We start from the raw sequence: 22,547 nt of genomic DNA on the forward strand, positions 1-22,547 counted from the left end.
GGCATCCCCTTCAAGTCATTTCTCACTGCCGTGTGCCTTAGCAAGGCAGTTTGGGGGCTCTCGAGTACTCCCATCAAACCTCCTAACTACTCCCACCCCAACACACACATTTGGGTACGTACACACACACACACACACACACACACACACACACACACACACACACAGCCTATTTGAGTCAGGCTAGGAGACAGCTCTGTGAGCTTTGGAAAGGAGCCGAAAGGAAGCCCACATACCAGACCTGGTCAGCTGCTTTGGACTAAACCTTTGTCTTACTCCTAAGTTATGTGGTGTGGGTTTGGCCATGCCTAGGGGCAGCATCCTGGCCATATTCAAAGAGTTCAACTCTCTTTGTGCATGTCAAAGATCAAGCATGAAATTATAGTTGAAATTTCCCAACGTCACAGCCTAATCACTTACATAGCCTGTCCAATTGGTTAATGAGGATCAAGCCTAAACTAACGGCTGATTTCTCTCCACTTTGAAAGTGAAACTTTAATTCTATGATTTTAGAACTAAGAATTATAAAGTAGAAGACAGGTAAATATATTGCCTTCTGTGTTTCACATTTGCCAATGATATTAAAGGAAGTTACTCTAAATATGGTCAGAGGGACAGATGTGTGACCAGCAGGCCTTTTCCACAGCACATGCAGACTGTAATACTCTGGGTTTCTTCATGCAGATTCTCCCTACTCCCACTCCCTCCTACTCTTTTGATTTTGTAGGGATAAAAAAAAGTACAGTGATATCCTTTTTGTTGTTGTATTTAAAAATTAAAACACACACACGCACACACACAAAACTTGTAATACTTAAGTTAAGCTCTACTAAGCATCTACCAAGCTTTGGTTCAAACATTAGGGGATTACATTAAGAATTCTTGAGTCTATGTGGTTTTCTATCATGAATCAAATTGTACATTTTATGCCTTCAAGTACCACCCAGGGTTAAGTCTCTTGGCTTTTAGTGAATAAATCTGCTTACTTAGATTTTGGTAACAAGCTTCTGAGAATGGTTGGGTCAGCAAGTAACAGTGAGTATACTGCTCCCAGCTGGGCCCAGGACACCTGCATGCATGACAGCTGCTAGGGCAGTTAGTTTATGTCCCAGGGTAGGCAAATTGGAGATTAGAGTTTTGTGGAAGCCATCTTACATTTCAGCCCCCAGATCCACAGGAAGTGCTACAGAACCCACCACTTATTTATGGCCTATCCTTGCCCCTACTTAGAATCTGAAACCAAACACCTTTATGAGTATGAAAGGGGGTAAATAGATATAGATTCTAACCTAGAAGAGTATTAAGTGGACATGAGTGAGAGCAGAAAGTTGTTTACCTAGAGCAGCCTAGTCCTAGCCAAGAACTGTAAGACTACTGCCTTTAAGATACAGTAGTATCACTGCTCTGGAAGATACCATCTCTGCTTCTGTGAAAAGACAGTTTGCAGCCATTGTCTTCTAAGGTTTTAAGTCTTAGCTTGGGCAAGGGGCAGCTAAGTGGTACAGTGGATGGAGTGCTGGTCCTGGAGTCAGAAAGATTCTTCTTCCTGAGTTTAAATCTGGCCTCAGACAATTACTAGCTGGGTGACCCCGGGCAAGTTGCTTAACCCTACTTGCCTCAGTTTCCTCTTCTGCAAAAAAGAGCTGGGGAAAGAAATGTCAAATTACTCTAGTTTTTATCAATCTTTGCCAAGAAAACCCCAAATGGGGTCATGAAGAGTCGGGCATGATAGACTGAACAGAAATAACACATTGGGCAAGGCACTATCAAGCAGTTGAGTAAGGATCAATTCAAGGTGCACCAGAGGAGAGAAAAGCCAAAGAATGAAAACTCTGAACATAGGCTAACAAGAGCTGCCCCTGATAGAGATTCAGATGACTTAGATTCTAATCTCTATTTTGCTACTCAGCTGAGCTTTCTGGACCTCAGTTTTACCATCTGTCAAATGTATTAAATAATCTCTCAGGCCAATTCGAGGATTAAAATGACTCTGCTAAACTATGTTAACTAAGTACCACCATGTGCAGCACACTTCTTTACTGGTGTACCCCCAGGGAGTTTCATTTTTTAAATTTTCTAAAGTAAATATTTGCTGAATACACAATCATAAATAACAATATTTTTATACCTGGCCCATACTAATTAAGCACCTAAAAACACTCTATAAAACTAGAAAAACTAAAACTTAACTAAACTTAAAAAAAACCCTAATACTTTACTTGTAAACATAAACTTTAAAAATGAGAACTAGAATGCCAATTTTTTAGAGACATTGACATTTGCCTAGGGATACCTGCCCTACCCTGGAAATATATGCCTATCAATGCTAAATTGTGCTGTTTTCAGTAACTGAGAAGGGGGAAGAAAGTCAAGAAAGCACTGGTTTTGGAGTCAATACCTGAGTTTGAATCCTGCCACCTATGTGACCTTGGGCAAGCCTCTTAACCTGGCCTCAGTTTCCTCTTCTGTAAAATAGGGAAGTTAGACAAATGACCTCCAACATCCCTTCCAGCTCTAAGTCTGTGTCCCTTTCCTTAATATTAACCTCAAACACTGTGGAAGGAAAACAGATTAACCTTTAGTCATTATTTGAAATGAGAAGTTTGTTTTGAAAACATAGACAATGGGAGTCAAGTGAATGTGCCACAACTGATTTCAGATCTTCTGCAAAGCAGGACAAAACTCATGAAGGGTGAGGCTAGAGCCTGCTGGGCAAAGACAGGATGCTCCAAGGTGGTGCTAGGGTGGACTACTTCCTGCACAGCTGTCTTTCCCTAGGAGCTGTAGCCTATATGGTTTGTGATAGAAGGATAAGTGATTGCTGCCCTCCATCCCTTTCATTTTTTTTCAACAAACATTGATTGAAGACTAATCTATTTATGTGTGGTCATTAAGGCACATAAGATCCCTGACCTCCAGGGGGCTTACAAAATCCAGTAGGGGAGATAAGATATGTCTACCATTAACTGTGAAACAAAGTGGGGTGTTATAAATGCATTAGAGGGTTAAGAACAAACTCCATGCTATCAAAGTTCAGCAGAGGGAATGTTCCCACCCCTGCCCCCAGTGTAGAGAATATCCAGGAAGTCCAATGGCCCAGCTTCAGGTGCTAACTCTTTCACTAACTACTGTGTGACTTGGACCAAGTCAGTCCCACATATTGGCTTTCACTTTCCTGAGCTGGTGGCATAGTGGATAGAGTATCAGGAACCCTGGAGTCAGAAAGATCTGAGTTCAAATACCATCTCAGACATTTACTAGCTTCGTGACACTGGGCAAGTCACTTAACCTCTCTCTGCCTTAGTTTCCTCAACTGTAAAATGAGGATAATAATAGCATCTACTTCCCAAGGTTGTTGTTAGGACCAAATGTCATGATATTTGTAAAAAGTGCTTAGCATAGTGTCTGATACATAGTAGGATCTCTATATATGCCTATTCCTTTCTCTTTTCCCTTCACTTCATAAAATGAGGAGGTTAGGCTATGTAACCTCTGAAACCCCATAAAGTGTTAAATATCCATGGCTAAAGACACAGTTAAGTGCAAGTGGATTTTTAAGCAATGATTTCAGTTCTTGCTCATTCTCGTCTTCATTTAATGAGAAAAAACATTATTCAAAGAAAGTTCTCTCTGTGTCCTTAACTATGGCTGTATTTATTTATATTTTGCCATGTAGTAATTCTAAATGTAATTACTTGTTACAGTATTAATGTTTTCAGTTTTGAGTTCTTTGTGGTACTTTAATAAGGAAGAAATGTCAGGGGTAGCATCAGAATTCCATCTACCTCTGAAGACTACTGTGGGAAATACATTTAATCAGTCCCATATGCTTTATATCCTACTGTGTGCAAAGCATTGTGCCACACTTTGTGGAGAGTTGTAAAGGAAGTAGAAAATGCAGACCCTGCCTTGGTATTACAAACTAGTAGGTCATTTGCTTTCAGGAAATGTATCCTAGATTTCCCTTAAGCATCAGACTTGATTTTTTTTCAGGTAATATTAACATTTTGATTGCCTCCCCCTCCCTCAAATAGTCACCTTTGCCATGCATTATTTGACTCTTTAGACTTATGTTGGAGCTTCTTCTAGGATGTGTGATTTCAATTAGTATAGCCCCTTCCTCTACTGGTGGAGGTTTCTTTTTTTTTCTTTTTTCTTTTCTCTCTCTCTCTCTCTCTCTCTCTCTCTCTCTCTCTCTCTCTCTCTCTCTCTCTCTCTCTCTCTCTCTCTCTCCTCTCTCTCTCTCTCTCTCTCTCTCTCTCTCTCTCTCTCTCTCTCTCTCTCTCTCTCTCTCTCTCTCTCTCTCTCTCTCTCAGCATTTGGAGTTAAGTGATTTGCCCAGGGTTACCCAGCTAGTATCTGAGGAGGCTGGATTTGACCTCAGGTCCCCCTGACTCCAGGCTATTGTACCACCAACTGACCTACCAGTATAGATTTCAACCTCACTTTGGGTCAGGTAGACAGTGTATGAAAACTGTTGTGCTGAATTTTTTCACCGTAGCTAACTTCATGAGAAACCTCTCTGAACTGAGCTGGGCTAGCCATGCTACAGCAAGCATATAGTTAGTTGTGAGATCCATACTTAACCACATGCACAAGTGTTAAATTCTGAATTATTGAGTAACTACTGAGATCTAAGCCTGAGTGATGTGGACACATACATACATGCATATATAAGTGTATACACACACACACACACACACATATATATATATATATACACATGTATACTTGCATGCATGTATGTGTGCATATACAGGTGTTCATATATAATACGTGTGCAATTTTAATTCTAGCCTTATTTCTATCCCCCAAAAGTCATTATTCAGAGCTCAAAACCAGATATCAGCAATGCATATATCTGTATACATATAGAATACTTGAAGATGTGTGTCTATGTGTATATTATATCATGTTGCTATAAACACTTTGCAGGTTAAGATGACTAATAGGCTTGATCCAGTATTACCCAATAATCTATGTCACAGTAACAAAAAGCAAAAATTATCCTGTGATTGTATACACACATATACATATATATATACATTTTTACATATATACACATGTTATATGTTATATAGATATAGATACACACTTAAATATATGTGTATACAAACATATATAAAAGGAAGGAAAGAATGAGAGAAGACAATCAAAGACAAATACAGAGACTAACCATTCTATGTAACCAGGGAATCATAAACACAAGAACCCATATGTGGATATATACAGACATATAGATGCACAGATTGGTATACACACCTATGCTTTCTACTCGTGTGCCTTTCCGATTCACATCTGTTGATTGTCACTGGGTGACTGCTAGTATATTTATAAAATTGAGCTGTTGATATGGCAGGTGCTACATACAACTTAAATCTGTTGTTACTGATCATTGTCAGATCACATCTGCCTGCTTCTACACCTAGAGCAGTTACGTATACATTCCTAAACAGAATTTCACATTTGAAGATAGAGTTAATTTTAGTACCATGAAAGGCACTTAGAATAACATCCTTGAAAAATGTTTTTTTTCTTGTTGTGGAGAAAAAAGAGAACAGTTTATGTTCTTAGTTTCTGCTCCTGTTAAGGACCATTTTTTTTTTTTTGCTTTAGAGAAGGAACTGAAGAATAAACATCCTCACATTTCACAGAGGGTACTCCTGAAATATTGCTTATTAATATGTTTTCTAGTAATATGCTGTTCCCACAGCCAAATGAATCTCTGAATAAAGTAAAATATATCCATTCATTCAATAAGCATGTATTAATGACTAGTTTGTATAATGTGTTATTCTTGCAAAGCTACAAAGGTAAATAAAATGTGGTCCCTGCCATCAAGGAACTTAAGATGTAGTAGAGCAGATAAGACATGAAGCCAAAAAACAAATAGAATGTACATTAAACATTTGTGTTTTTTGTTGTTGTTCAGTCGTTTCAGTCAGGTCTGACTCTTCATGACCCTATCTGGAGTTTTCTTGGCAAAGGTACTGGAGTGGTTTGCCATTTCCTTCTCTAGCTCATTTTATAGATGAGAAAACTGAAGCAAACAGGATGGAGTGAATTGCCCAGGGTCACATATCTAGTCAATGTCTGAGGCTGAATTTGAACTCAGGTCTTCCTGACTTCAAGGGTGGCACTTTATATCACCAACTGTATAATGGGGTTAATAATATCACATGCCTTTTGGGGTTATGAGGATGAAATGAACTAATATTTGTTTTTGGTTTTGGGGTTTTTTTAAGTGCCTAGCACTGTGCCTTGGTACATAGTAAGTGCTTTATAAATGCTCATTCCCCCTTCCTGATGAAATGGGGCTTGTACATAACAAGTAAGTGTGCATCCTTGTATAGACTTTTATCTTCAGTCACAGTGTATTCTTAATTCTCTTGTGTCATAGCTGAGACAATCACATCAGTAAACAACTGCTATTTTACTGAATAGACCATCTGGGTTGTCTCCATATCAGTGCTTCCTTTAGAGAATTATTTGGGAGACTCCCTTCCAATGCAGGAAATGGGTTGATGAGTCCAGAAGTTCTCATTCAAGATCCTTCACATCTTTGAAAAGGAATCCTTTGCAGAGTACAGATCTGTGTTCTTGCCAGAATGTAACCAAGACATTTATCAGGGTAGGAGGAGGAAGTCAGGAGTTTCTTGTCTGCCCAGCAGGAATCCTCCGGTCTGTCAGGGGCATGTGGGTGGGGGGGGGGGGAATGAACAATGTAATTTCATTAAGTTTAATGCAGAAGATAATGCCAACTCTGAACTTGGAAAGGGAAGCTATGTTTTTTTGAAATTCAGTTCAATTTCACTAAGAGCCTACTATGTGCCAGGCACTACTCTAGGTGCTGGGAATACAGAGACAAAACCCAAACATTCCTTATCTTCAAGCAGCTTACATTTGACCAGGGAGATTCAAGAGATACACAGAGAAGGAAATACAAAATATATGCAGAGTAAATACAATGTAATTTCAGAGATAAGGGAGAGAGCATTAATGGGGGGGTGGGGGTCAAGAAAGACCTCCTGTGGAAGGTGGCACCTGCACTGTGCTTGGAAGAAAAATAGTGTTCTCCGAGATGGGGGTAGGGGTGGGGTAGGGAGGGGAAGTAAAAGGGAATGCATTCCAAGCAAAAAGTTCTTTTAGGACTATGAGGGCTGCCAACTTTACTTAGTTGCATTCCATCAGATTGCTTAGCTACAGAATTTGCTAGATTTTTATTCAATGTGTTTTTTTTTCTCTCTGGAACTGTTTGTTCAGAAGGGAGTATCTTTGTGCAGGTTTGCTCTCTGTGACCTTGGGCAAGTCATTGAACTCTGGGTCTCAGGTTCCTCACCTGCAAAATAAACATTCAATTCAATAAGCATACATTAAACTCCTGATCTACGCCAAGCAGTAGACATGGAATTGGACATAAAGGATAAAAACAGTCCCTGCCCTCAAGGAGTTTACATACTCCTGAAGGAATAAAAATGTATTAATAGGAGTAATTTTTTAAAATTTTTATTCATTTAATTTTTAATTTATGGGATAAAACAAGCATTTCCATAACATAATACAATAAAAAAAAGTTGCACATGAGCCTACAAATCTATTATGGATAACTTGCTAGTTCATTTAAAGATATAATAAAGTTATCATGTGAATTTCTTTATTTTTTTTCTTTTTTTCTTCCTCCCCACCCAGAGAAGGCTACTATTAGACATAAGTGTGTGTGTGGGTGTGTGTATGTGTATGTGTGTGTGTGTAAAATCATTCTATACGTACTTCTTTATCAGTTCTTTCTCTGCACAGGAGTAATTTTTTAATGGAAGAGGTCATGAATAGTTAGTTGGGTCTTCTAAAGAGTCTGCCTAATTCATTATACTTTAAAGAGTAGATATATCTCCAATTTTTGGGTTTTTTTGTTTGTTTGCTTTTATAATCATCTCCATGTTAGGTAATCATTAAAAAAAATACCCAATGGTTGAGCACCTCCATGATCTGTTTTGCTCAAGGAGACCTAGTACAGAAATCAAGATGTGAGGGCTGTTTTGTTTAACCAAATCAAGCTGAAAGATACTGCCCAGGAGGGCTCAGTATAATGAAGATAAATACTTTTCCTTCAGCACCCACAGATCTAGTCTTTAAGAAAAATCAGAAACACAGACCACTTTATCCCAGTAAACCTTGTTCATGGTGGAAGAAAAGACGTGTCTGTCATTATTCCCTATTTGCTTTTAGCCATGTGAGCAGTTTGAAGTGACTGCTGGATGCCAGCACACATCAAAGCCGCGGTGGGTGCCAACAGACAGTGTCACATGACATCTGCTCAGCAGATTGGTTCTTGCCAGGATAGAATATGAGAAACCCTCTGCTGAAGAGCCGAGGTTGAAGGAAGTCAGGGGGTAGTGAGGAAGGGCCTCCTCTGCTAACAGCTTCTAATTGCAAGTCAGCTGTTATTTTAAACCAAAGAAACAGTTGAGGCATGTTGGTGACAGCAAAGTAAACTTAAAAAAAGAAACAATGATTAAAATATCCACCAGTTATAAGTTTGTTTCTAGGCAACACAATTAACTAAGGGCTTAATGATCCAGGGTTAACCAATGACCTATGTCCTCATAACTCAGAGCAACCAAAATAAAAAAAAAACTTTGTTTCTCAGCTAGTAACAGTATCTGCAGTGGCAGGAATACTGATATCCAGAATATTTTTTCCAGGTCTTAGAAGGAAAACAAGGCCCTCATATAATATCATAGATCTTAAAGCTGTTCATCTAATTCAATTCTCTCATTTTACAGATGCAGAAACTGTTGTCCAGAGAGTTAGTTGACTTTCTCAAGGTCTCACAGGTAGGAAAGTAGCAAAGCCGACTCTTGAAATCTGTACCTACCACAAGAAGTTAAGAATGTTTTCCACTGCACTGAACTTACGTTCCTCTTCCTAGATTTACATTTGTCATAGAATATGCTTAGACATCATTCATTTTCAGTCTTCAAAAAGCAAAAATAAAAAATAAAGTAAGTCTACTTAATTGATTATTACATTTTTCATATCCTAGTGGGTCTTCCTTGAAGAACATTTCCCCTTTCTCTTTGGATTTTTCTAGGTGGAGAAGAGGTACTTTTTTTCCCCTAAATAATTCACCATGCCTACAGAATCCTATTTTATGTATTGTGTGTGTGTGTGTGTGTGTGTGTGTGTGTGTGTGTAATTTTGTACTATTCTAATAAAGAGCCAATGATGTTTGGGGTTTGCTCTTTCTTGTTTGTTTTTATTCTCACCTATTCCATGACCTTTAGCATGTGGGTGGCCTAGAAGTATATCAGAAAGCATGGCCTGATGTTGTGCTATTAAGTAGAGTGGTCATTGAAGGGCAATATCCCTCGCCTTTTCCACTCAGGAAAGCCCAGGCCCTAGTATTCTTCATCTAAATCTTCAGTGATATCTAGGGTCACCATGAGCTTCTGGAACATGTCCCAGGTTTCAGTCAATCTCTTAATATTTGGTTTATTTAAGGCTATAGCCTTAAATTTTAGCCTTGGGTAGATAATTTGATTTTGCAGCGTGAGGGAGGCTAAAAAGATCTGACAGGTCCCTTCCCCCTCTGAAATTCTAATCTTCTCCTTGGCTTTTTATTAGGACTCCATAAATTATGCATTTTGGCCTGGAAAATATTTTGAGCATTAATAAAAAGGAAAGAGGGAAGATTATTTGTGTGGTTTTTATATCTACTTGTTCTACCTACATAGAACTTCCACAAATAGGAAGATTTAAGGATTAAACAGAAATGAAGGCAAAGTACCACAGTGCACTGAACGACAAATAACAGCTGATTGTCATCTCCAGGAGTCCTATTGCCTTTTCTCCCTCTGCTGATTTTGTTTTTTGTTGTTGTTGGGGGTTTTTGGGGGCGGTTGTTTTGGTTTGGTTTGGTTTGGTTTTCTTGGTGAGGCAAGTGGGATTAAGTCACTTGCTCAGAGTCACACAGCTAGTGAGTATTATATATCTGAGGCCGCATTTGAACTCAGGTCCTCCTGACTCCAGGGCCAGTGCTCTATGTACTGTGCCACCTAGCTGCCCCGCATCTACTGATTTTGAATGAAGGAGGAAATATATCAGAGGACCATCAAATTTTAGAGCAGGAAGAAACTTAAGTGGTCATCTGTTTCCAACCTATGTCAGAAAAAGACCGTCTTCTACAACACATCTGGGAAATAGAAATCCATCCTCTTTTTGAAGACCTTGAGTAAAGGGGAGTGGTTTATATTGCCTGTAGCTAACATTTATATACCTCTTTAAGGTTTACAAAGTGTTTATGAATATTGCCTCATTTTATCTTCACATCAACTGGGATATAGGTGCCATTATTATTACCATTTTGTACCTGAGGAAACTGAGACAGTTTAAGTGACTTGTCCAACTTAACAACATTATATAGGTCCTTTTCTTCTTTCTTTTATTTAGCTGGAGTCTAGGCCTAGTGGTCGTATAGCTGGGTCAAATAATATGCAAAGTTTGGCAACTTTCTAAGCATAGTTCTAAATTGCTTTCCAGAATCTCTGGACCAATTCACAGCTCCACCAATAGTTATCTTTTCCCCCCAACCCCTCCAACTCTTTTAATTTTCCTGTTTTGTCATCTTTACCATTCTGATAGGTGTGAGGTAGAACCCTAAAGATGATTTAATTTTCATTTCTTTAATTATTAGTGATTTACACTATTGATTAGAGAAATGCAAATCAAAAGAACTCTGAAGTACCATATCTCACCTAACAGATTGGCCAACATGACAAAACAGGAAAATGATAAATGTTGGAGAAGTTGTGGGAAAATTGGAACACTAATGCCTTGTTGGTGGAGTTGTGAAATGATCCAACCATTTTGGAGGGCAATTTGGAACTATGCCCAAAGTGCTATAAAAATGTGCATACCCTTTGACCTGGCAATAGCGCTTCTAGGGCTGTATCCCAAAGAGATCATACAAATGGGAAAAGGACCCACATGCACAAAAATATTTATAGCAGCTCTTTCCATGGTGGCAAAAAATTGGAAATTGAGACAATGCCCATCAATTGAGGAATGGCTGAACGAATTGCGGTATATGAATGTAATGGAATACTCTTGTGCTATAAGAAATGATGAGCAGGTGGGCTTCAGAAAAACCTGGAAAGATTTGTGTGGACTGATGCTGAGTGAAGTGAGTAGAACCAGAAGAACATTGTACACAGTGACAGCCACGTTGTGTGATGACTAACATTGATAGACTTAACCCTTCTCAGCAATGCAAGGATTTAAGACATCTCCAAAGGTCTCATGGTGGAAAATGCTATCCACGTCCAAAGAAAGAACTCTGGAGTTTGAATGCAGATCAAAGCATATTATTTGCTTTTTTTCCTTCTGTTTTGTTTTGTTTTCTCTTTCTTGTGGTTCCTCCTATTGGTTCTAATTCTTCCCTACAACATCACTAATGTGAAAATATGTTTAATAGGAATGTATACATGTAGCCTATATCAGATTACACACCAGGGAGGGGTAGAAAAATTTAAGACTCAAAAGCTTATGGAAATGATTGTTGATAAAGCAAAATAAAATTTCAAAAAAGAAAAAGTATAAAAAATTATTAGTGATTTAAGGCATTTTTACATGACTTTTGGGTAGTTTGGATTTCTTTCTTTGAAAACTGCTTGATCCTATTTTGCCTATTTTATCTATTGGAGATTGGTTCTTACAATTATAAGTTTGAATCAGTACCTTATATATCTTGGAAATTAGACCTTTGTAAGAGAAATTTCTTGCAAAGATTTTTTTTCCAGTTGCCTGTTTTGTCTTCTAATTTTTACTATATTATATGTTTATCCAAAACCTTTTCGATTCTTATAATCAAAATTGCTAAATTTTATCTTGTGTGATCTTTTCTGTCACTTGTTTAATTATGAACTCTTCCCCTATCCATAGATCTAAAAGGTAATTTCCTTACTCCTTTCATTTGTTTATGATTGGACCTTTTATACCTAGGTAATGTATCCATATGTAGCTAATCTTGTATGATGTAAGGTATTGATTAAGGCCGCTAGGTGGTGCAGTAGATAGAATGCCAGGCCTGGAGTCAGGAGGACTCCAGACTTTGAATTCTGCCTCAGCCACTTACTACCTGTGTGACCCTAGGCAAGTCACTTAACCTTGTTTTCCTCAATTTCCTCATCTGAAAAATGAGCTGGAGAAGGAAATAGTAAACCATTCCAGTATCTTTGCCAAGAACACCCCAAATGGGGCCATGCAGAGTTGGACATGACTGAAATGACTCAACAACACCAAAAAAAGGTTATTTGTATAAACCTAATTCCTTCCAGACTGCTGTTCAGTTTTCTCAGACCTTTTTGTCAAACAGTAATTTCTTCCCCCAGTAATCTGGATATACCAAAAACTATACCACTGTGTTGATTTGCTTTAAGATGTTGTATACCTAATCTGCTCCACTGATGAACTTTTCTCTCTTATAAAACCAATGCCATATTGCTATAATTACATCTTTGTAGTACAGTTTGAGTTCAAGTATTGATAGACCCCCTTCCTTTCTACTTTTTTCTATTATAACATTTGAGATTCTTGAAAAGCAAGAAAAACAAATTATACGTAATATAAACCTGCTATTTCATGTACAGTTTCATTGTTCTCTTCTGCCATGTATATGGAAATACCCATTTTAAATGGTGTTTATTAAGGCTGGAATGGTAGAATTTTTAAAAATAAAATTAAAATGTCAGGAAAAATAAATAAAATGACAAGGTTGGACTACATGACCTTGGTGGTTCTGTGGCTCCTTCTTGATCTAAACATATGATGCTATCACTAAATGTTCTCTGACATACCTTCCAGTTCTGCATCTGTGAAGTCTTTAAATTACTGTTATTGCTGGGAAATTTACTTCCCCTTTGTTAGCTTCACTTTCCTCCTTTGTAAATTGAGGAAATGAGACTAGGTGACCAAAAAGAGCCCAATCCAGCTCCAAATCCTATAAGTCCTTCAAATATCTATTCTCGTGTGGTACTTTTTTCTGGAGTTTCTCAAAGGAGCACTAAACCATTATCTTGAGGAACTGTTATGATGAACTTGGTGGCAGATATAGTCTTGACCTCATTTGAGACAGAAACCTCAGGAACAAATGAAAATATAATGTGGAATAGCAGATAGAGATGCTTGACTTCTCAGTGTCCTAAGCAACTCTCTAAGACTATAAGTTGCAGAGAAGGGTCTAACCTGCATTAATAGAGAGAATTTCCTCACATGAGAATTCCCTATACTAATTAAGCACAGGTCTAGTTCCTATGTTGTTATTGTTCTGTAGTTTCAGTCATGTCTGACTCTTTGTAACTTCATTTGGGATTTTCTTGGCAAAGATCCTGGTGTGGTTTGCCATTTCCTTCTCCAGATCACTTTACAGATGAGGAAACCAAGGCAAACAGGGTTGAGTGATTTGCCCAGAGTCACACAGCTAGTGAGTGTCTGAGGTCAGATTTCTTAGGCCCAGTGCTCTGTCCACTTCACCCCCTAGTTACCCCTTAGCAATCCCTATTTCTCTCTAAGGTGTATATTGCCTTAATCTTTTCCTTCTGATCCCTCATTCATGTATACTTCTCTGCTTAGTGTTCTCCTGTATAGCTTGATTTAAAGGATGATCACATTAATCATGCTGTTAAATACTATGTATCATACTTTTTTTTTAACATGTGACCAATTCAAATGATTTAATGTAAGGCATGTCTTTGGATTTCAGCAATCTCCCCCGTCCCTAACACACGTTAATTTTATTTTTCCTTTCCAATTATTTTAGGAACTTATCAGATTCATTGTTAACAATATTGGATGATATTCCTACTGTGAATATGCTGTACCAGATGTGTTTCCTGAAGCAAGTCTCATTGATTAAAGGAAGTCATTATCATCTTGAAAACCAGTTAAGTGACTCTTGCATGTAGAGCTGTACAGAATGCTGTACAAAAGTACATAGATAACAGTATCTGCCCTCTGGGGGTTTATAGCTTATGAAAGAACACTAATAAAAAACATATAGAAGCAGAAAATGTTGTACCTATAGAGAAGTCAGTCTACTATTTAGTATCCAGGAATGGGAGGGGGGGGATCATGGAATCTCAGAATAAGGCCAACTGTGCCAACTCTTAACTAACCCATTATCCTTTCTGCAACATCCCCACCACAAATGGTCATCCAGCCTTCACTTGCAAACCTCTAGTGAGAAGGAACTAGCTGCCTCCTATAGTAGCCTAATCCACCTTAAAAAAAGTTTTTATGAATGTCATTTGTTTTTTATATCATAATTTTCCTCAGTATCCCTTCCCCTTCCAGAGAGCAACCCCATATTTTAAAGAGTATTTTTTTAAAGCCAAAAAGAGGAAAAAAGTTAAATTAACCAATCAATATATCAAAAAAAAAGTCTGAAAATATATGCAGTGTACATTTGTGGATCTCCCACACCTGCAAAAGATTATGGTGGGTTGAAAGTATCTTCTCATATCAGTTCTTTCAAGCCATGTTTGTTCTTCATAATTTTGCAACATTCACTTTTAATTTTTTTTATTTGTAGTTCTTCCTATTTACATTGTTATAATCATTGTGAATGTCGTCTTCTTGGGTCTGCTTACTTCACTCTACATCATTTCATATAAATCTTTCCACACTTCTCTGAATTCATCATATTCAATATTTCTTTTTAAAAAATATTTAATATTTCTTAAGGGACAAATATCCCATTACATTTATATCCCACAATTTGTTTAGCCATCCCCCCATTGATGAGCTTCTCCCTTATTTCTAATTCTTTGCTATCACACAAAAAAAGTGCTGCTATAAATATTTTGATGTATATGGAGACTTTCCTTCTTATCAGTGGCTTCCTTGGGGTATAAGCCTACGAATGGAATCTGTAGGTCAAAGGGCATAGAGATTTTAGAATCTTTATTTTCATAATTCCAAATTGCTTTCCAAAGTGGCTGTACTGATTAATGGTTCTGCTAACAACATACTAATGTGCCTATTTTCCCACAACCCCTCTCAACATTGACTGTTCCTAACTTTTGTCATCTTTGCTAATTTGCAGAGTGTGAGGTGAAATCTCAAGATTTGTTTTGATTTACTTTTCTCTTATGATTTGGAGCATTCTTCATATTTTCATAGTTTGCAATTCTCTGTTTGAGAACTGTTCATATCCTTTGATCATTTATTGGGATGTAGTTGTATGTGTGTGTGTATTTTATATAAATATATATATATATATATAGTTTGTGTGTGTGTATCTTATATCTTGAATAGCAAATCCTTGTCAGAGACATTTGATAAAAAGACTTTGTTTTTACCTTTTAATTTCCTCTCGTCATATCCTAAATGTGTTAATTTTGTTTGTGCACTGAATGGGGGAACAGGTGCTCATGAATTAAAGAGCAATATGTAGAAATTGCAATCATATATATATATATATATATATGTATATATATATACACATATATACATACATACACATATATATGTATGTATATACACACACACATATATATATACATATATGTATGTGTGTATATGTATATATGTATGTATGCATATATATATGTATATATGTATGTATGCATATATATATATATATATATATATATATATATATATTCTACCCTTGGCTATTAGAGCTATAGGATCTGCTTCTCTTCTAATTTTTATAGTATTTTCTTTAATATCAAAGTTGCATATCCATTTAGAACGTATTATAGAATATGATGGACAATGTTAATCTAAATCTTATCTCTGCCACACTGCTTTCCAGTTTTCCCAGCCACTTTTATCAAATAGGGAGTCCTTTCCTATGTAATTTATGTTTTTCTGGTTTTATCAAATACTAGATAAATAAATTTTATTGTTTCTAATTCTTCTTTCTCTAGTCTGTTCCAATGATCTACCTCTCTATATTTTAACTAATATCAAGTGGCCTTAATGACTTCAGTTTTATAATATAGTCCAAGGTCTTCCATACTGACCTGTTTTCATCATTTCCCTTGAAATTCTAGATCTTTTATTTTTCCAAATGAACTGTGCTATTATTTGATTAGGGCAGCTAGTTGGTATAGTGGATGGAGTGCTGGGTCTGGAGTCAGGATGATTCATCTTCCTAAGTTCAAATCTGCCCTCAGACACATACTGTGGGACCCTCATCAAATCACTTCACCCTATTTCCTTCCGTTTTCTGATCTGTAAAATGGCAAAGAAGAAAATGGCAAACCACTCCAATATCTTTGCCAAGAAAACCCCAGATGGGGTCATGAAGAGTTAGACTTGCCTGAAACTACTGAATCACAACATTATTTTATTGAGCTCTGTAAAGTATCCATTGGATAATTTGATTGGTATAGATTAAAAAGTGTAAATTAACTTTGGTAACATTTTCATTTTTATTCCATTGGTATGGCCCAGCCATGAGCACTGAATATTTCTTCAGTTATTTAAGTTGGTCTTTATTTTTCTAAGGAGGACTTTGTAATTGAATATTTTCAAGTATTTTATCTGCTTTGGTAGCTGGATCCCCAGAATTATTCCCCTTTAGGAAATCTCTAAATGTTAGGAATTGTTTTTTCTTTTATTTTGGCCTGAAAAGTGACTCCACAATTTCTACATATTGCTCTTTAGTTCTTTCGCACCTCTTTCCCCCTTCGGTAGACTCCAGCGACCTCCTGTTATCTCCAGGATCAAATATAAAATGCTTTCAAAATGTTTCTTAAGCTGGCCCTCTCCTACCTTTCTAGTTCTACAGTATCTTACCCTATGCCTTACCCCTAAGATTTCCTCCAGTTAATCTGTATGTATCTTGTTTGTTCATAGTTGTTTCTGTTGTCATGATTGTTACATTGTAAGCTCTTTGAGGACAGATACTGTTTTTGCCTTTCTTTGTATCCCTAGCACATAAGGCAGTGCTGGGGCGCATCATAGGAGATATATAGTAATAAATGGTGCTGCCTTCTTACTTCTGGTGCCAAAAACAGCAAATCTGATACTGCCTCCACATGATAGACTTTCAGGTATTTGAAAGTAATCATCATATATCCTCAATGTTTTTTTTCTTCAGGCTAAACATTACTGGTTCCTCTTGGTGAATGTTTCAAAGCATTTCATCATTCTCTTCAACACTCTCCTCTGTTTGCTATCTAGTTCATCAACACCCTTCCTAAAATATAGCCCCTGTATTCAGGGAGAGCTAGCAGTGGAAGTGTGCTATTGGCCTGTGCAGGTGATCCAGGCTCATTCACTTTCACCTGTTGCTCCTTTCCTTATTATAGGATTGATATTACTATGACCATCTCCATAGCTCCTTCCCTCAGGAGGCTTGCTTTTCCCTTCAAACTATTCCATGGGAACTCTAGAGTCCTGGAGTCAGGAAGACTTATCTTCATGAGTTCAAATTCTGCCTCAGACACTTACTAGATCTGTGATCCTGGGCAAGTCATTTAACTCTGTTTGCCTCAATTTCCTCACCTATAAAATAAGCTGGAGAAGGAAATGGCAAACCACTCCAGTATCTCTGCCAAGAAAACTCCAAATGAGGTCACAAAGAGTCAGACATGATTGGAATGACTGAACAAGAGAAAAGTAACACTCTGGTAAAATATGATTGTTTTGAATCTCTCTCTTTCCCCTCCTGGCTATTTCCTTACAGGCACAACCATGCTACATTTGAGTAATGAATGCCTGGATCAGCAATGTAATGGTTAACAAAGTGTACTTTTAAAGTGTCTTCAAAGGCAAGGTAAATATACTTTAAAGAATCAGATAAATTTTGGGAGAATGCACACACCCTTGGGGGAAAAAAGAACAGAGGAAAAGGGGGGGGAAATGAGCATTCAAAGCCTTATGCCTTCCCTCTAAATGCATCTTGAGAAAGCACAGATCCATCCTCCACAGGCCTCATGGTAACAAAAGCTGGCACTGGTAGAGAAATACAGCCCTTGTGACCTCATTCCAGCAGCCTCTCCTTCCATGGGGGCTTCTCACTACTGCACTCTCTAGCAGCTACACATGGTTCCTCTGGTTCCTAGCTCTGTGCTGTTACCACTTCTCTATTCCTCTCCCTACCTCTTCTCCAAATTCATAGTGTCTGGTATACTCCCACTAGCCACCTGCTGTAACTTGGGAGGGGCTCACCCAGACACTCAAGTCTGGCCAGCCACAGAGTCAGAGGAAGCTCACTCGAGGTCAAGGAAAGGAATGATGGGAGATTCCTACCTGCCAACAGGCATTCATCTCCAGGGTCTTGTTACATAGAGAAAAACTAATGAGGCAAAAACCTAGGAGCTGAAGTCAACCACAAGTTAAACAGAAGTCCACCATAATAGAGTTAGTATTAAAAAACCTTCTATAAGACATATTAAATACAAAGTGGTGTCGAAAAGCCTGAAATGAATCCTTCTGTGAGATTCTACATTTCAAATACTAACCTATTGAAATATATCTGGATCTCAATGGAGAGTTGCTTGTAGTGATATAGCAAATTATCCTTAAGATTCCTCATTTGAAAAAGAAAAGAAGAAGAAGAAAGAAATTGCCTTCTATTTAAATAAATGTGTAAAAAGGATTACAAGTAGTGTAGCTACCGTAATTATAGCTAACATTTATGCAGTACTTCACCTCCAGAATAAAATATAAAATCATAAGTTTGGCATTCAAAGCCCTTTATAAGCTGCTCCCAACACACACACTTTCCCACTCTTCTTACACATTCTCAGTCTCCAGTCATCCTGATCTATATCTTACCACTGGGCCTATATAGCTCCAGAGGAGAAAGTGACACTGGCCCCTTTGCTGTTCCTCAAACAAAACTCTCCATCTCTAGACTCTGGGCCTTTTCACTGGTTATCTCCCATTCCTCTCCATCCTCATCCTCTCCTCCTGGTTTGCTTTAAGGCCCAGTTAAAATCTTACCTACTATAGGCAGGCTTTCTTAATCCCTTTTAATTCTAGTGTCCTTTCTCTAGTGATTATTTCCAATGTATCCTATCTATAACTTGTTTGTACATAGCTGTTTTATGTTATCTCTCCCATTAGACTGTGTGCTCCTTGAGGGCAGGGGTTGTCTTTTGCCTGTCTTTGTATCCCTGGCACTTAGCACAGTGCCTGGTACACAGTAGGTGCGTATGAAGTGTTTACTGGTGGACTGACTGATACATTTTACCTCATTTCATCCTCACAACAACCCTTTGAAGCAGTTGCTTTCACTTTACAGAGGACAGATTAGAGAAGAAAGTGACTTGCCAAGGGTCTCAGAGATAGTAAGTGTCTGAGGAAGGATTTGAGATTGATCTTCTTGACCCCAGGTGTAGCACTATCTGCTGCGGTTCTTATAGTAAGTCTTCAGAAGTAAAATTCATATAATTTTTTTAGTATGGAAAGATGAACCTTGGTGATGACTAAACTGCCTTCAGCCACCTGAAATGAAAATATATTTAAAATTGGATGGACAGCCATCTGTTTCACATGATTTAGAGGCTGACTTTCTTTATAGCTAAAGGGTTTGGTGCCGATTCTAGTGGTAATTTCCGCACATGTTGAAATGTCACTGTTATTCTATACATGAAAGATACACACACAGAGACACACAGACACACACATATCTCTCAAAAGCTTTCCTGGAAGGATTTGTTGTTCAGGCATTTTTCAAATATGTTTGTCTCTTTGTGACTCGATATGGGGTTTTCTTGGCTGAGATACTGGAGTGGTTGCCATTTTCTTCTCTAGCTTATTTTACAGATGAGGAAACTGAGGCAAACAGGGTTAAGTGACATGCCCAAGGTCACACAGCTAGTGTCTGAGTCCAGATTTGAATTCACAAAGAGAAATCTTCCTGACTCCAGGCCTGGCATTCTATCCTCTGCCACCTCACTGTAGTTAAAACACAGATGAGCGCTGTTCTCCCATCCACCCCCACCCGCAATGAAACAATCAGTGAAGGTTTTGTTTTGTTTTCTTTAAGTAAATAAAGTAGACCGGATTCATGTATGTTTGTCTCATTAAGTCCAGGGAGGACTTTAGTGCCTTAAGATCTTATCAGAGGGACAGAAGGAAGTGACTCTCTTAGCAGAGAAGCAAAAGCTTAACTCCTTGTGGCTCTACTTGTGTTTTCCTTCAGATATTTTCATTTCAATTGGCTCTATTTTTTTTTTACCATATCATGAGAAAAGTGATGAAATGATTCGGTGGTTGAAATTCAGTAGTTTTTTTGTACAACAGGATTCTCAGAGATTATTGATGTGCTAAGTTCTGAGATGAAAAGACTTGTTAGACTAATACTTATATAGTTCTGATTTGAAATAGCTACAATTTATAAGTAAACACAAATTGTTGTAGCCATGCTTTAGGTTATACTGACACCTGGTGGTAGTCTTGACATTGTGGGAGTGTTTTGTATTTGTCATTGTGTCTCCTTTTTGTAAGGAATTCTCATCCTGATTGATGTATTTCTTCCTCTCTTGCAGCAGTAACCTTGAGACTGCAAAAGCTAAAGTAAAAGTATCTTCTTTCTCCTCCTTCTTCTCCTCTTCCTTCTCCTCCTCCTCTTCCTTTCTGCTGGGCTCCCCCAGCCCCAGCCCTAACACTCCTTCCTTCATTATCTATTGTAGCCAAAGAAAAGGAAGGTGAGTCTCCCACTGTGGCTCAAGGTTCTTGTATCATAACCAAATCCTTTTCTTAACTGAGGACTGAATATTCAAGAAGGGTAGTTCATCCCCATCATACATTTCATGTTAGAAAGGACATCAGAGGCATTGTTGAGTACAATTCCCTCACTTTACAGGCAAGGAAACTGATGCCCAGAAGATAACTTGCCCAGCATCACACAGGTACTAAGATATAGGGAGGTACAGGGGCTCAGGTCTTCTGTCTCTAATTCCACCAATTTTTTCTCTAGTATACCATATCTTAAGTGTTAATTAAGGAATCATTCTGAAGTTAGCTTAGAGGTTTGTGTCCTAATGATTAAAGTACTCCCAAAGTATTCTTACAGATCTAGTTTAGATTTATGAAACAGAAAACCAAGTTGTTAAAATGAGTCCTAAAAAACTATACATGTTTAAAAGTTAAATGTTACTGTTGTCACTTTCAAGTTCTTATGGATCTAAAACTTCCTGATTTATAGAACTTTCAAATATTGAGCTAATAAAGTTTTGGGGGAGGGCGGGTTGGTTCTACTTTATCATAAATTGATTCCATTCCTTGGTTTACCTTTCACATATAATGTAATACCAACTGGTAATAACACAAAAGTGATAGGTATCTCAAAAACCATCTTCACATTTTTGGTAAACATTTGTCAAAGAGACTTGAAAAATCTCATTTCTTGAGCTTATCAATGATGAGAAATGGTCTCCAATGCTAACTGATGCCTTTGAGGCTTCTGATGAATTTTCGTTTGTGGCTACTATGCCAGCAAGGACATTCATTCACTTCTTTCGTGCTCTAGCCAACTTACCATATAGTGCAAGGAAGGCTCACATTTATAATTATGGCCTAAATTGTGTCAGTCTGTAACATGTAGCCTTATATTGGAGTTGAAGAGCGAAGGAATGTCAAAAAGTTTCTAGTAAGTATAGTTTTCTCATTGACTTTCATCGAAAAACCATTTATGTATTCTTACAACAAACTTCTGGGCCCAAGAATATAGAAAACTTCTTAAATTATCTATTTAAAAAATAAAATCAATAATTTTGTGATAAAACATTAATAACAATGCTTAATTTAAAATATAGTTGCAAAGTGCATATAATTATTTTCTCATGGGCCTAGTAGAATGTATAACCCTGAGGAGTACCTCAGCTCTTACCTGTATTTTCCACAGCAAAGAAATGCTTCTCTATTTGGTAATTCATACTCTGTTTCCTCAAACTTTGCAAAAGCTTTTCATTTTTCAAAACTAACAAATTGATCTGGGTCAAAGACAGAAAGCAACATAGATTAGTTTCATCATTTCACAATGGTGTAGTAAATAAACGGTGCAATTCTGGGCCTCGAAAATTGCTGGCAGGGGGAAAACAATGAACAAAAGACTTTGTCCATGAGGGTGAGGAAATTCAGGAGACATTTTCACACCACGTTTGCCCCTCAGGCTGCCTTCCTACTGAATTAGTACACCAATGGAATGCACAGAAAAAGCCCATATAAAGGAAGTCTCCCTAGGATGCCCACACCACTACAGCTGTGCACTTCCCTGTGTGGGAAAGTCTGTCCTGGGATCAGTTCTTCTCACCTCAATTCTGCCCAAAGGCAGCAGGATTGCAGCCAGTGTTATTCTATCCTGCAGACTATAATCATACTACTCTTCCATTTCCTTAAATAACCCAGCTAAACTTTACCTCTCCACACCATAATGGCGGTGCAATTCCTTTTGAGTTTACCTGAGCCCCAAGGTACTGCTGCTCTCTCCTTTCTACCTTGCTAACTGTTCTTGAAATAGGATGAGGAGAGCCTGTTCTCTGATGTGTATGTTAAATGAATTAATGATTGAGCATACTTCCTCCTCA

The 22,547-nt window shown here is 37.8% G+C and overlaps 1 long non-coding RNA gene across 1 annotated transcript in view; it reads left to right on the forward strand.

The window, feature by feature from the left end:
- LOC110217688 (uncharacterized) overlaps nucleotides 1-22,547 on the forward strand; it is a 69,270-nt gene that overhangs the window by 40,334 nt on the left and 6,389 nt on the right. Inside the window, exons 2-3 of the long non-coding RNA XR_002327117.2 lie at nucleotides 13,817-13,939; nucleotides 17,696-17,785. This is a non-coding gene — a long non-coding RNA (uncharacterized LOC110217688). The remainder of the gene's footprint in view (nucleotides 1-13,816; nucleotides 13,940-17,695; nucleotides 17,786-22,547) is intronic.

This window comes from Phascolarctos cinereus, unplaced genomic scaffold (genome assembly GCF_003287225.1).
Source record: "Phascolarctos cinereus isolate Bilbo 61053 unplaced genomic scaffold, phaCin_HiC Scaffold_5;HRSCAF=322, whole genome shotgun sequence".
In the NCBI taxonomy this organism is placed as follows: domain Eukaryota; kingdom Metazoa; phylum Chordata; class Mammalia; order Diprotodontia; family Phascolarctidae; genus Phascolarctos; species Phascolarctos cinereus.